At 31.4% G+C, this 14,055-nt stretch overlaps 1 pseudogene; it reads left to right on the top strand.

The window, feature by feature from the left end:
• The first annotated feature begins 6,130 nt into the window (after positions 1–6,130).
• LOC111395896 lies at positions 6,131–13,173 on the top strand (annotated as a pseudogene).
• The last annotated feature ends 882 nt before the right edge of the window (positions 13,174–14,055 follow it).

Here is a 14,055-nt window from a genome sequence, read left to right as displayed (position 1 = left end):
ATTTAGTTTTATAAATTAAATATTAATAAAAATATTACACTATCTAGAATATAAAAAGCTACTTATAAGTAAAAAAGCACTTCAAGTTATTTAAAAGTAATAAAAAAACTTATAATTGTAAAAGTTACTTATAGGGAAAAAAATATTATTTTCTTATAATTGCAAAAACTATTTATAAGTTAAAAAATATTAACTTATAATTTTTTAAGTATAAATATTTAGATAAATTTAGTTTTTTAAATTAAATATTATAAAAAGATTATACTATCTAGAATGTAAAAAGTTACTTATAAGTAAAATAATCACTTCAAGTTACATAAAAGTAATAAAAAAATTATAATTGTAAAAGCTACTCATAGATAAAAAAATATTAACTTAACATTTTTAAGTAAATATTTATCCATGCAAGTTGTTCGTGCACGGAGTGTTATATAAGTTTTTTTTTTTTAAATTATAGTAATTTTTTATTAATATTTAATTTAAAAAAATTAAATATATCTAAATATTTACTTAAAATGTTGAAATTAATATTTTATTATATATAAGTAGCTTTAACAATTATAGATTTTTTTATTTCTTTTAAATAACTTAAAGTATATTTTTTTACTTATAAGTAAATTTTTACATTCTAGATAGTGTAATTTTTTTATTAATATTTAATTTGAAAAAGTTAAATAGATCTAAATATTTATTTAAAAATCTATGCACAAAGTGAGTATTCACTCCGTGCACGGAGCAAAAAAATTTTATGTTTTCAAAATTTTTCTTATTTATTCATTTTGTAATTTGTTATTTTGATATTATAGATAATTTTTCTATTTAAAATTTTTATAAATTCTTTTCTCTTTATTTATGATTGAACTTAATTTTTTCAATTATTTTTTTTCTCTCCGTGAAAGGAGAATTTATTTCTATTTAAAAAAATTTCAATATTAATTTTTTTATATTTAATTTTTTTTATTGGTGAATATGGATATTACTAATTTTTTTTTTTTTTTGCACAAAGCTGGATTGTTCATTTTTGTCACATTCGTTTTCACATTCAACTGATTTGAAATGGATTTGGTCAAAGTGGTTTGATTTTTTTATTATATTATAAAAAAATATAAAGTTATTTACTATCTATCACTCTTTCAAGTTACTCATTTTTCTTCCTTCAATTCAATCAAGTAGCTTTTATGTACGAAAAAAACTCTCCAAATTATTATTTCTTTCTGTGAGGGAAAAACATCGCTTAGTCCTCATCTCAATCGTAGGGAAGAAATTCGTAGAATTTGTAACGACTACCTTTGGGTATATTCTTGTAATTTTTTTTTTGTTTGTATTTTCGTTTTTTCAGTTTTTTAAAATTTATTTAAGATATGTAGTTTTTATTTCTATGTTTAGATGAAAATCTAACTCGACTTATCTTCCTCTACCCAGATGTGAGGTATGTTCTTGTCTCTGTATATACATGAAAATTTAATTGGAGTTTTATTTTATTTTTTCTTGGATATTGCTATATATATATATATATATATATATTTTTTTTTTTTTAATTTTTTTTTTGAGTGTGTAAAAGTTAGTTAGGTCTTTCTTTCTTTACTCTTATCTACTTGAGAAGTTTAAATTTTTTATCATTGTTTGTTATATTTAATGAGGCTTACAAGAGTTTGATTTGGATATGTTTGGAGTTTTTTTGGTCTAGTTAGTAGTGTTTACAATTATGTTGTTGTTTGTATTTGTAAAGAGAATTGTTAATTTATTTAGTAGTTCAAAAATGCATGTATCACCCATTCGTAGTTCCTTTAAGGAGAGAAAATGTGCCAAACCTTTAAAGAGAAAAACATTGAAAAGAATTTTTTTTTTTATAATATGATCAAAATAAACTTAAAAAAATTATGTAATTAAACAAAAAAAATTAAATAAATTAGAGTTACAAAAATGAAACAAATAATATATTAATATTATTTAATTAAAGTTGAAAAAAATAAATTTTATCATAAAGAGAAAAATTAAAAAGAATTTTAAATCCAAAATAAAAAAATTTATAATATGAACAAAATAAATTTAAATAAAAAAATAAGGAAAAAATTACTCTCCGTGGACGGAGAACATATCTCCATCCATGCAGAGATTGTCTCTCATTTCAATGAATGAAAATTTATTTTGTTTATTTATTTAATTTTTAAATATTTTTATTTATATTATAGATAAAAAAAATTCTATTTAAAATTTTTTAAATTTTTTTCTCATTAAACTTAATTTTTTAATTACTGCTTTTCTCTCTTTCAAAAGATAATTTTTTTCAATATAAATTTGTTCAATGTAAAATTATTTCAATTTTTGTAATGGTGAAAATTACTACTTAATTTATTTTTAAAATTTTTTTGTTCGTATTATAGATACATTTTTTCTATTTAAATTTGTTTTAAATTCTTTTCTCTTTATGATTGAACTTAATTTTTTCAATTACTGCTTTTCGGAGAAATTTTTTTCTATTCAAAATTTTTTCAATATAAATTTGTTTGATTTAAAATTATTTCAGTTTTTTTCTACTGGTGAAAATTACTGCTTTTCTTTGCACAAAATTAAACTGTTCATTATTGTTATTACTATATTGAATCATTCAATTTCAAAATTAATAGCACAAATAACATACCTCAAATAATTTTTTTTATAACTAATTGAATCGTTTCTTCTTTAAACACTAAACTCATATCAACATTAAAAACACTAATATGACTTTCAAAATAATCATGCCCGTGCATTGCACGGGCGATAGACTAGTGTGTGTGTGTGTGTTGGAAAAAAAAAAGAAAGAATTTTTTTTATTTACGTGTAAAGGGATATTAACGAAATATTTCATCGATTTTCATGAAAATTTAATTTAAAAAATTTATTTTTTAGCTAACCATGGCTATTAATTTTGGAACTAGTAATTTGGTACCTTAATAAATTGGGAGGTGGCCTGTAGTTTGATAAAAATTAAAATGAAAAATACGACCGTTATCCATTATATCAAACCACTATATTTGAATTTTTATCTCTTGTGTGGAGCTCATAATGACTATATTTTTCATTTTCATTTCTACATAAATGGGAAACAAATTGATTGTTAATAAAATATCAAGGCTTCATGTGAAACTTTCGTCATGGTATACGCCTTCCCAGCTATATTAAAGTTATTTTGCACAATTAGTGTTACAACACCAGTATATATGACACTAATTTACTTTAAATTAAAGTCCCAATAAATACATTACATAATTCACCTTTAATTGAATCTATAAAATAAAAAAGGTTGAACCCCTTGAGAGCCCTCATCGTCCAGCCCCTGGAGTATCGTGAGCGAGGTAAATTGCTGGATGTACCCCAATAGGCTTGGGAACAAGAGCTTGTCCGTACACTGATGCCCACAAAGAGTCCAATTCCATATTTCAGGAATCGAACCCTCACATTGCTGCTACCAACAAGGTTGAGACTCCTCACTCATATCTTTTGAATCACTGGATTATGTTTCGGGGGGCGAATCTATAAAATAATGTCATATAGACTTGTGTTATAGAACTGTTGGTACTAAATAATATTATTCAAAACAATATTAATATTTAAATGACAGCACCGTGCACCGTACTAGCCCAACTACCCTAACTTCCACGTCCCCTAAGCAATCATGCGCTTCAAATACCAATTTTTAATTTTATATTTTTTTTTAAGGATTTGATCAAATTTTGATTATAATTAGAAAATTATAATTGTTGTGTAGGTGTATAATTTTTATATTTCTTTTGGTAGTTAAACCAAAAAATTATTGACAAAATACTGAAGAACCCGATCCTGTAACTTCGGAGGAAAGGATGTTCTCCTATCTTTAGATTTTAGAACATTTAAGATAATTATATTTATATCGACATATTACCTGAATTCATTTTATTTAATGAGATTTGAGGGAGTAGTATGATTAATTTATTTAGTACAATTAAATAACTACAATCATAAATAACTAATGTGCATATTAATAGACAATGATTTTTCTTGGGTCAAAAAGCTATTTTTGTAGGTACAAGCAATATTATTAAACTCTTGTTTGCTTCCATTAAAATGTGTTTCGAGAAGAAATATATTTTTTAATATACACTTTTTGAAAAAATAATACTATTTATAGTCATTCACTATCGTCATTGCTTTACGTGACACGCATGTTATTGTTAGTGATTTGATATATGTGATAAGAAAAAACTATCAAATTAATATATCAAATCACAAACTATCGTGTAAGATGTCACGTAGGGCAACTACCACAGTGAACGGCTAAATGTATAGTTAAAAAGATGGGAAAAAATTTGTTTTCGTGTACTATTATTTTAAGAAAAAATATGTAATTCGAAATAGAAGAAAGCTACAAGGGGACAAAATAGAGCCCAAATGGAAAAATTCCGGTAGACTCCTCCTCTTACTCGTCAAACGTCAAAATCAAATAGCAAGCTCAAAATGTTTCAATTTCCAGTGTAAGAAAGTAATAAAACAATTTAAAAAATTAATCAAAATAAAAGATGAAGAAAAACAACAAATATTTTTAAAGTAATAAAATTAAATGTTCAATAATGCTATGGTGACCGAATTTTGTTGACAAAATGGGTATACTCACAATGGAAGGAGGACTCACTTCTTTTTTGGACTTTTTTATGTTGAAATTACACAAAAGCGGGGATTTAAATAATACAATGGAAAATTCAAGTGCAAACTTTCATTATTCATAAATCAGGTATCAATAAATATAAATCTTAAATCAATTTTCCTTTCACCCAAACCTTAACTCTCCATTATTTTCTCTTTCTAAAACCCGTCCTTCCTCTCTCGCCTCTCATTGTAAAATCTGAGGCAAAATTCGACGATGAAGAAATTGCTTCGGCCGACACTGTTGGAATTGAAGGCTGTTGAGAGTTCATTGCAGCGTCGTTGATGTTGGAGGAATTGGAGGCTGATGGTGGTGGTACTATCAGATGAGAGTTCTTTGCTGCAATCGAAGGCTGATGGCGGTGGTAGCATGGTGTGCGTGGTTGCGTCGCAGATCGCGACGACAATGGCGTGGTTGCGATTGTGCGTGTGCGTGGTGTGGTGTGTGTGTGTGTGCACGCGTGGGTGTTCGCGACGATGATGGCGTGGTGTTGGCAGTGTGCGTTGACAGTGTTTCTCCATGGGCACTGCAGATCTGGTTGGGTGCGGTGGGTGGTTGTTGTTGGTGGTGGAGATAATGGTGACGTGGGTGGTTGTTGGAACAGGATGCTGGCGATAATGTTGGTGACGGTTGACGACGGTGATGGTGGTGGTGTTGGGGACGATCACAGGGCGAGCGGCGGTGGATCTATGGGTGGTGGTGCGTGGTGTCACAACGGGGCAGGGTGGGATAAATTGTGACCATAAAATTTGTGACTATTTAACTGTGATCTTAAAATTCGATAATATGTGGATTAAAAAAATTTGTAATCAATAAATTTGTAAACATGTAATCGATAGATAAATTGTGACCTATAATTTTTTTCTCGTGACCAACGAAACAATCTGTAACCTGTAGAATTTTTTATTGTGACTTCGACATAATATGTGATCAATTAATTTGATAATATGTGATCAGTAAAATCATCTGTGACCCATCATTGTGTATCTGTGATCATTAATTGTATAACCGTGATCTTATTATATTTAAATAATAAATATATTTAATTAATTAGTCAATACCTGAGTTCTGCATTTTTAAACTTGACATTTGAGAATTGAATTGTGTGACACTTGATTTTTGAACCTTTCCCACTTTTTTATCCACACGGAACCCATGCACTCTGAAATGATGTTAATTATTATGTCAAAAAAATTCTGGTACAGTAATTGTTAAATGTTAAGCCCTTGTTTGATCTCCATTAAATTAAATTAAATTAGATTCTATTTTTCTCTCTCTTATTTTCAACCACGCAATCTTCCATAAAATAATATTACACGTAAATCGAAAATTTTTCCAATCGAAAATTTTTCTTTCTTTTTCAACCACTCATTTTTACAAAAAATATTATTCCCCTATTTTTTATTTTCAGGTAATGGACATCAAACAGGACTAAATATAAAGCATTTCCAAATTTTAACTCACCCTCTCAAAATTAACAGAGTATGCTCTTTGGAGTCGGAGTTGCACGTAGACTTCCAGGGACACAACTTCAAATTTCTCTTTTTCTTTTTTCGCACTCGAATCCCGACATTCGCGCTATTTTACAGCAAGGTACGCTCCATTTAGTTACTTCTAACCATTTCTTTTGAATTTTAATGATAATTGTTGAATTTATGGTTTGTACTTTAATTTTTTAGAAAATTTGATTCGGGTTTGTGTATTGCCATTTCTCTTCAATATGTTTAGTAAATACACAAACTCGTATATTTGCGTCTATGAATGTGTCTGGTATGTTTTTTTGGGTCTATATATGACTGCACGGTGGTTCGATACTCCAATTGATGCGCTCAGATGATGCGTGGAGAGAATCGTAGGTTCTAAACGCATTTTTTTTTCATTAATTTGAATTGTTTGATGCAGATACTTAGTGGACTTGGGTAGTTTAGATTCTGTTAATGCTTTTTTCTTTCTTGGGTTTTTGATTGCTTAAAGTTCAAATTTGAGATCTGCAGTTGGGGTAGTCTTGTCTTGGAGAGTTAAGTACTTGAAAATCTGGTTTCTTGTACTGATCAAGCTCCGTTTTATTGTTGAAATTGATATATAATTGCTTGTATGCAAGTTGGTGGTTTTTAAAGTGAGATTGGTGACTTTGAATAAAATATCTTCATCTGCAGAAATAAACTAGGAAAGCGAGTTATATGATTTTCTGTTTTGACCACTTAGAAAAATATGAAAAATAATCGAGTTTCTTTTCAGATGTCGTGAGTTGCTTAAAGAAATTTCTGGTGTTTCTACAAAGACGCTAAAGGGAAATGACTGAACAGGTTTGTGTAATTTTTACTTACAGAATTCCAATAATTCATATAAATTATTTTGCAATTAAGGTTATATATAACTTTGGCGTTTTTCTTGTTACCCTTCCAGTTTGTTTTGATCTGCTTATTACTTCTGAATTAAAGAGAAAAAAGCACTTTATTAGTAATTTCTTATCCTATTTTGAATTTCGATTCTTATTAATGAAGATGAAAATTTTGTCTTTACTCGAAGATCAAATTGCATGTGAAAGAGGGAAATATGTCTTTTACTTGGAACAATAAAGCAATTGACATTTTATTGCACATCTGAAGAGCTGCATACGTATTTATGTCTTTGGATGTGTTGATGGCAAATAATATTGCAATGGTTTTCATATGTAATTGTTGAACCGCTCCCAATCCTACTTAGAGCATGATGACAAGAAACTGATATAACTCAACTTTCTTTTGGTTCGTGTGCTATAGAAGATCGTAGATTTCAAAGCTTAAATATCATACTTATCAAAAACATGACTGGGAGAAAAGACTAAAATGTGAGAATAGTTAATTTGCTGTTTGATTTAGCTTGTCCTGTCCCAATATCTATTTTCAATTCATGGTGATACTCTGTGATCGAATTGAACTTTTACCTCTAGGCTTTGTAATTGGTAAACGGTATTTAAAATGGAATTATTGTTGGGAATTGATTTAAACATGCACAATCCATGTGGAATCTCTTAGCGGGTCTCCAATGTTTTGTTCTACAACAAAACATCCACATGTTCATTTAAGTGTCACCACACTTTAGCTCGTGAGATCAGCTACTTACTTCATAAGTAAGAAATGCCACACGTGATGGTCTAACTGTATTAACGATATCCGTATCTCGTTATTACTTACGACCATGGTTTATTCAAGATCCAATTATATGTAATTTGTATCTCAAAATCACAACTCTTTGTGATTAACAGATTACCTAAAAATTGGGTCTTCGGATTCTATTATTTAATATTATTTATTACAAAATTAATTTAAATAAATAATAGATCTCGCCAAAATCAAATGCATTAAATATATTAAAAGCGTTTACAACCTAAATCGATTGGATCTAGGGCATAACACTTACAATTATTATCCGTGATTCCAGTTGTGGAACACCAGTTCTGGGTAAGCAATCAAGTTAAAACTTGTCTTAGCATTAACATCATTCTTTTTTGCATGGCCATAGGGTCAGGACAAAATTGCAGGGCCTCTAGAGTTTATCGATGGCAAGGACTGGTCCATATGTTTTAATATCATATCATCTTAGATATAGTTCTCATCAACACAACTCATTGGCATCTTCAAACTCTTTCTTCTTTTATGGTTGAGTTTTGGAGTTTTGTACACTTATCTAGCAATTCAATTCGTTGATCTATGTCTTGGCTCTCATTCACTTTCTTTTAAAAAATCTAACAAGTGTATCTTTTACGCCTTTTTAAGATTAACCACTAATTGCTGAAGCATCGTTGTGGTCCATTTCAGATGCTTTATTCAGAATAAAATTTTATAGTCCATTAATGGATTAGAAATAATATATTCATAATATCTGCTCCAGCCAAATATCTGTGTGGGAGTTGTGAGACTGTTCATTTCTTAGTTTATGTACTTGTTGTTGCAGACACCATTGCATACAGTCCATTCGGATGAGCTGTAGTTTGTTGAAGTCTGCCTATCATGATAGTTGAGCCTATATGAGTTGAAACACACAAATAATGAACAGAAATGAAGAAATGGTACGGCAGTGTTCTATCCACATCCTTGTTGATGTTATTGGTTCTTGGATATCATATGATTATAAATCCCATCAAGGCAAGTTACATCCCAATTCCTTCATACTTCAATACAACAAATCCTCTTGAGTGGATAAATTCAAGAGCTCCAGCTGCTCCACCAGCACTTTATAATCCTGTAAACGCTTCTCAGTTGATATCTACAGGAGCTATAATTTCGGATCTCTTTGCCAAAAGGAACTTATCAAATGAAGAGCTAAATTGTTTATATACGTGGAACTGCTTAAAACACTTGATTAGTCATGCTCAAGGCTTACCTAATGCTATTGAGGCTATAAAAGAAGCCAGTGTCGCATGGAGCAACCTAATGTCTTCAACTGAAGAGGAAAAGCTTCACATGATGACACGAATGGGAGCATACAGAGGAGGGGGAAAGAGAAACAATGTCCACATTTTCTTAGTAAAATAAATGCCACAGAACTTGATGATAGACGATTTAAGTTGCAGGTTCCTTGTGGTTTGACTCAAGTTTCTTCAATCACAATTATTGGAATTCCAAATGGTCTTCTTGGCAATTTCCGTATTGACTTGACTGGTGAACAGATTCCAGGGGAGCCAGAGGCTCCCATTATTTTGCACTATAATGTTAGGCTCCATGGTGATAAGATAACCGATGATCCTGTAATAGTCCAAAACACTTGGACAGCTCTGCATGACTGGGGCGAAGAGGAACGGTGTCCTCCTCCTAGTCCTGAAAAGAATAAGAAAGGTATATGCATATCTCATTTTGCCACTCTTAAAGTGTCAAGAGATAATTAACATGTCATGTATCATTAGGCATCAGTGTGTGGATTGCTATTATCCACGTATTTCAGGAATGTTAATAAATGTTAGCTGCTGCAAAAAAAGTTAATTTATTTATTTATTATTATTATTATTATTATTTTTGGATGTATGGAACCTGTGTATGACTACTTTTTAAGTGATGTATCATTCAGAATGAAACTAACTTTGTTGAATCAAATAAGTTTCTGTGGAGAACTTTTTTGTTCGAATAAGTTGGATAGTGCGATGAACTTATGCCTGCACTCTACAATTTCTAATTAGGTAATTGTCAAATAGGTGATGTTTATCTCTTGTGGCTTTACGGATTGTATTTCTATCTCTATTTCCACTAAGTTCTTTTTCATCCTTTGGATATAAACTTATTTCATCCTTTGGATATGGATTTTTTCTTCTAAAAACATTGTTTTCTGTTGGTTTACTGCTTTTTCATATATTTGTGAAGATATCTGGGAAAAAAGGATAATATGGCTTTGCTTCTTTCAGAATTTTCTTATTATTTTTTAATATGATGAAAACTATGTTAAGATTGTGCAATCAGCATTAAGATGTAAAGAGTCAAGGTCGTCTGATAATGATTTCCTCTCTTTTTTTTTCTGATGCCCAGAAAATTGTTGCATTTATTTTTTACAAACTAGTAGATCAATGTGCCTTTTTTCTTTTAACTATAATTCAATACTGTAGGCATAGTTTTTACGTGCTGACTTATTCTTCCTTATAGAATTCCTCTTGTTAGTGTCATCACTTTACATAGGTACCTTCTGCCTTTGCATTTATTTCTGTCATTGTATACATTTTTTGATGCTGCTTACATTTATGTCAGTCGATGCTCTGGAGCAATGCAGTGAGATAATTGGTAAAGATGATAATCGGACTACCAAGACTAACAGACATGTCAGTGGATCATCAAAGATTTCTCTGTTTCAGGATGGGGGACTGAAAAATTACTTTCCATTCAGGCAAAATGATCTGTTCATTGCTACACTCAGAGTTGGATCAGAGGGTATCCAGATGACAGTCGATGGGAAGCACATCACATCATTTGGTTTCCGTGAAGTACTCTCTCTCCCCCTCCCTCCCTCCCTCCCTCCCTTCCTGTTATAGCCACACTGGCTGCAATCTCATTTGTTGATTAACATCGGTCAAGTAATGTTGAATTGCCCATCTCTTCTGTTTTGTTGCAGACTTTAGAGCCATGGGTTGTTAGTGAAGCAAGGATTTCAGGAGACATAAATTTAATTTCTGTTGTTGCAAGTGGGTTACCAACATCAGAGGATTTAGAGCATATAATTGACTTGGAAACTCTTAAAGCAACACCACTTCTTCCACGAAAACAACTGAAACTCTTTGTTGGTGTTTTTTCTACTGCCAATAATTTCAAGCGTAGAATGGCAGTTCGAAGATCATGGATGCAGTATGCAGCTGTGCGACCTGGACAAGTTGCAGTTTGTTTCTTCGTTGGGCTGGTAGACCAATCCTTTATGATTAATTATCATTGCTAAATATTAAGCATTCTTTCTTGTGCATACTCAAAGCAATAGATGACAACGAGTAATTGGCTAAGCTTTAGAAAACAATGAAGTTACTTATAAAGTAACTTTTTAACACGTTTAAATATTTATTTTTTTCTTTTTTCCTTTTTGAAAGTAAGCTTACCTTTAGTTTAAAGATAGGTAACTTATTTCCAACTTTGACCAATTCAAAAATTATTTTTTTAGTCACAGGTAAACCTTTTAAGCTCTTACCCAAAAGGCCCATTATCCTGCTAGAACTATCAAACTGAACACTCCCTAATAGAGTTTTTTTCCTCTTTCTATTGTTGTGTGTATTCTTTCTTAAATATTAAAAAAAATATAATTTTTCTCACAGTTATAATGCCAAATTCAACACATCCACAATGCTATTTAAATATAATTTGAATTAACATAAATTGTCTTCCAGCATAAAACCCAGATGGTGAACGAGGAGCTCTGGAATGAAGCACGGACGTACAAAGATATCCAGCTGATGCCTTTTGTTGACTACTATAGCCTTATAACCTGGAAGACCATAGCCATCTGCATATTTGGGGTAAAGGCTTGCCCTTTCATTACTCATGATTTCCCCCATGTGCCTTAATTGTCCCATCTCTTCAACAGACAGGCAGTTTCAGCAAAGTTTGTTATGAAGACAGATGATGATGCATTTGTTTGCGTCAATGAAATCTTGGCTTCTTTAGATAGGATCAATGTGAATAGTGGTCTGCTGTACGGTCTCATCAGTTCGGATTCCCGCCCTCACCGAAATCCAGATAGCAAGTGGAATATTAGTCCCGAGGTAACTGTTTTTTTTTATTCTATATTATTTCATGACTGAACTTAACTGCCTGTATTTAGATGTTCTGCTATCATTTTATATTGATCGTTTTTTATCTTTTTTCCTTCTTAAGTTTCAATTCTTAAATAAGTATACCTGTACTTGTATGATTGAACAAAATTATAACGATTGTTGACTATAATATTTTCATACCGTATTATATTAAACTATTAAAGCCTAAAGATAACAAAACTCAAATATTGTGATCAAATTTTTTTCCTCGTGTTTGTGATTTTCTGGAAATTGGGTTATGATTTTAAAATTTTTGAATCGATAGAGAAACAATTGCAATTGAAAAGAAGAAAAACTTTGTATCAAATTCAGGAAAAAAAACGTGAAATTTAGTTGTGAAATATGAATTATTTCAACTTCTTGCTGTAAAAAGTAAATGCAGAAAGTCAAAAGTCGAAAAATGCCTCCCAAATTGGACATATTTATGAATAGTAGGATTTAATGGTACTTGATTCTCCTGTGTTTTGTTTCCCTGCCTTTTTTTGGGTGGCACTATATTTCATATTATGCAAAATCACTGGTCGAAATTTAATCTCATTTTCTTCTCATCTAATCATTTCAAGGAATGGCCTGAAGATACCTATCCTCCTTGGGCACATGGTCCAGGTTATGTTGTGACAAGTGATATAGCAAAGACGGTTCATAAGAAGCACAAAAAAGGCGACCTAAAGGTGTGAAGTGCAATTTTACCATTTCTTTTACTAGGCTGTTATTCCGAAGAATGCAAGGACTTGGAAATATTAATAAATCCGAAGTAATTCAAAACTTAATATTGCAGATCTTCAAGCTCGAAGATGTTGCTACGGGAATCTGGATTTCAGATATGAAGAAGAGCGGCTTGGAAGTTAGGTATGAGAAGGAAGATAGGATTTTTTAACGAGGGATGCAAGGATGGTTACGTCATTGCTCACTACCAAGGTCCCCGAGAGATACTCTGTCTCTGGCAGACGATTCAAGAGCATAATCGTGCTAACTGCTGTAGTGATTGACTCATATTTTGCATTGGAAATGGACTCGTAAATATGGCTAACATGAATAGTGTCTGCCATGCCTGGTTCATCGAAGCCTTCCACTCATTTCTTTAGATTACTTTGTAATATGCATGTTAGTCAGTATAGTTTCTAGGATTTTGTTAATTCTGTTCATTTTTTAACATGAGGGATTTGTATCATATGTCGAGCGAGGGATGAATGGAAGTAGGATTATGTATCTAGTACAGATCATTCAAGATTGATTTGACCAACAGTTACTATTACATTTTATATTTATTTCATACAATCAACAGGAAATTAAAAAATAAAAAAAATTGTACCGAACACCTAAGAAATAAAATATACATAAATTATCAGAAATGATTTCATATTCATAGTAGGCAGAAGTTATCTTGCCCAACATCGATGTAGGCTTATAATTTTTGACAATTTAATGTTTAATTGTACAAAATTTTAACCTTGACTCTCACGTCAACATTGAGCAAGATAATTCTTATCCATCATGAGTAGAAGATCATTTCTACTTAAACTATTTCAAATGAAAAAGAAACTCGACGGGTCCCTTCATGAAGACATGCATCCGATACCATATCGAGTATTGGGGAAGACAAGGAACAAGCCACTGCAGATAATCCCCACCATCAATGGAAAACTCTGCATAAGTTCATCCAATTCCTTGGCATGTCTGGGGAACAAACAATCCGTCACGCGATGATCCGAGAAAGAAATAGCCACAAAAACCAGTACAGACATCATTGCATGAACAAAATCTGAGAAACCAACTTTATACCTCTCGTCTTTAGGCACTTCAACACCAAGTCCAGGCTTGAACACTGCCAATCCCTTTGGAGTGACAAATCCGTAGTACACTTTCCCGTCTGGACCGGGAAAACTATCAGTGAAGTGGAAGAAGAAACACGACAGAGTGCAAAGGCCTAATAAGAAATAGATCATCAGAGTCGATACATAAGAACATTCTCCTTTGCCATAGACAGATGGAAGAACCATTTCAAATGTTAAAAGGGTTCCTGTTGGGAGGAAGTTTATGAGCATTGATGTTTTCGATATTGTTTTTTGTACTCCGCTGGCTAGCGCTCGCCTTTTCCTCCCACGGGGATGGGGTGGATCCGGGGCGGCGCCACCTG

Source organism: Olea europaea, chromosome 1 (genome assembly GCF_002742605.1).
Source record: "Olea europaea var. sylvestris chromosome 1, O_europaea_v1, whole genome shotgun sequence".
NCBI classification, from domain to species: Eukaryota; Viridiplantae; Streptophyta; class Magnoliopsida; order Lamiales; family Oleaceae; genus Olea; species Olea europaea.
Note: the sequence above shows the minus strand (reverse complement) of the source record. Positions and strands in the feature narration are given on the sequence as shown.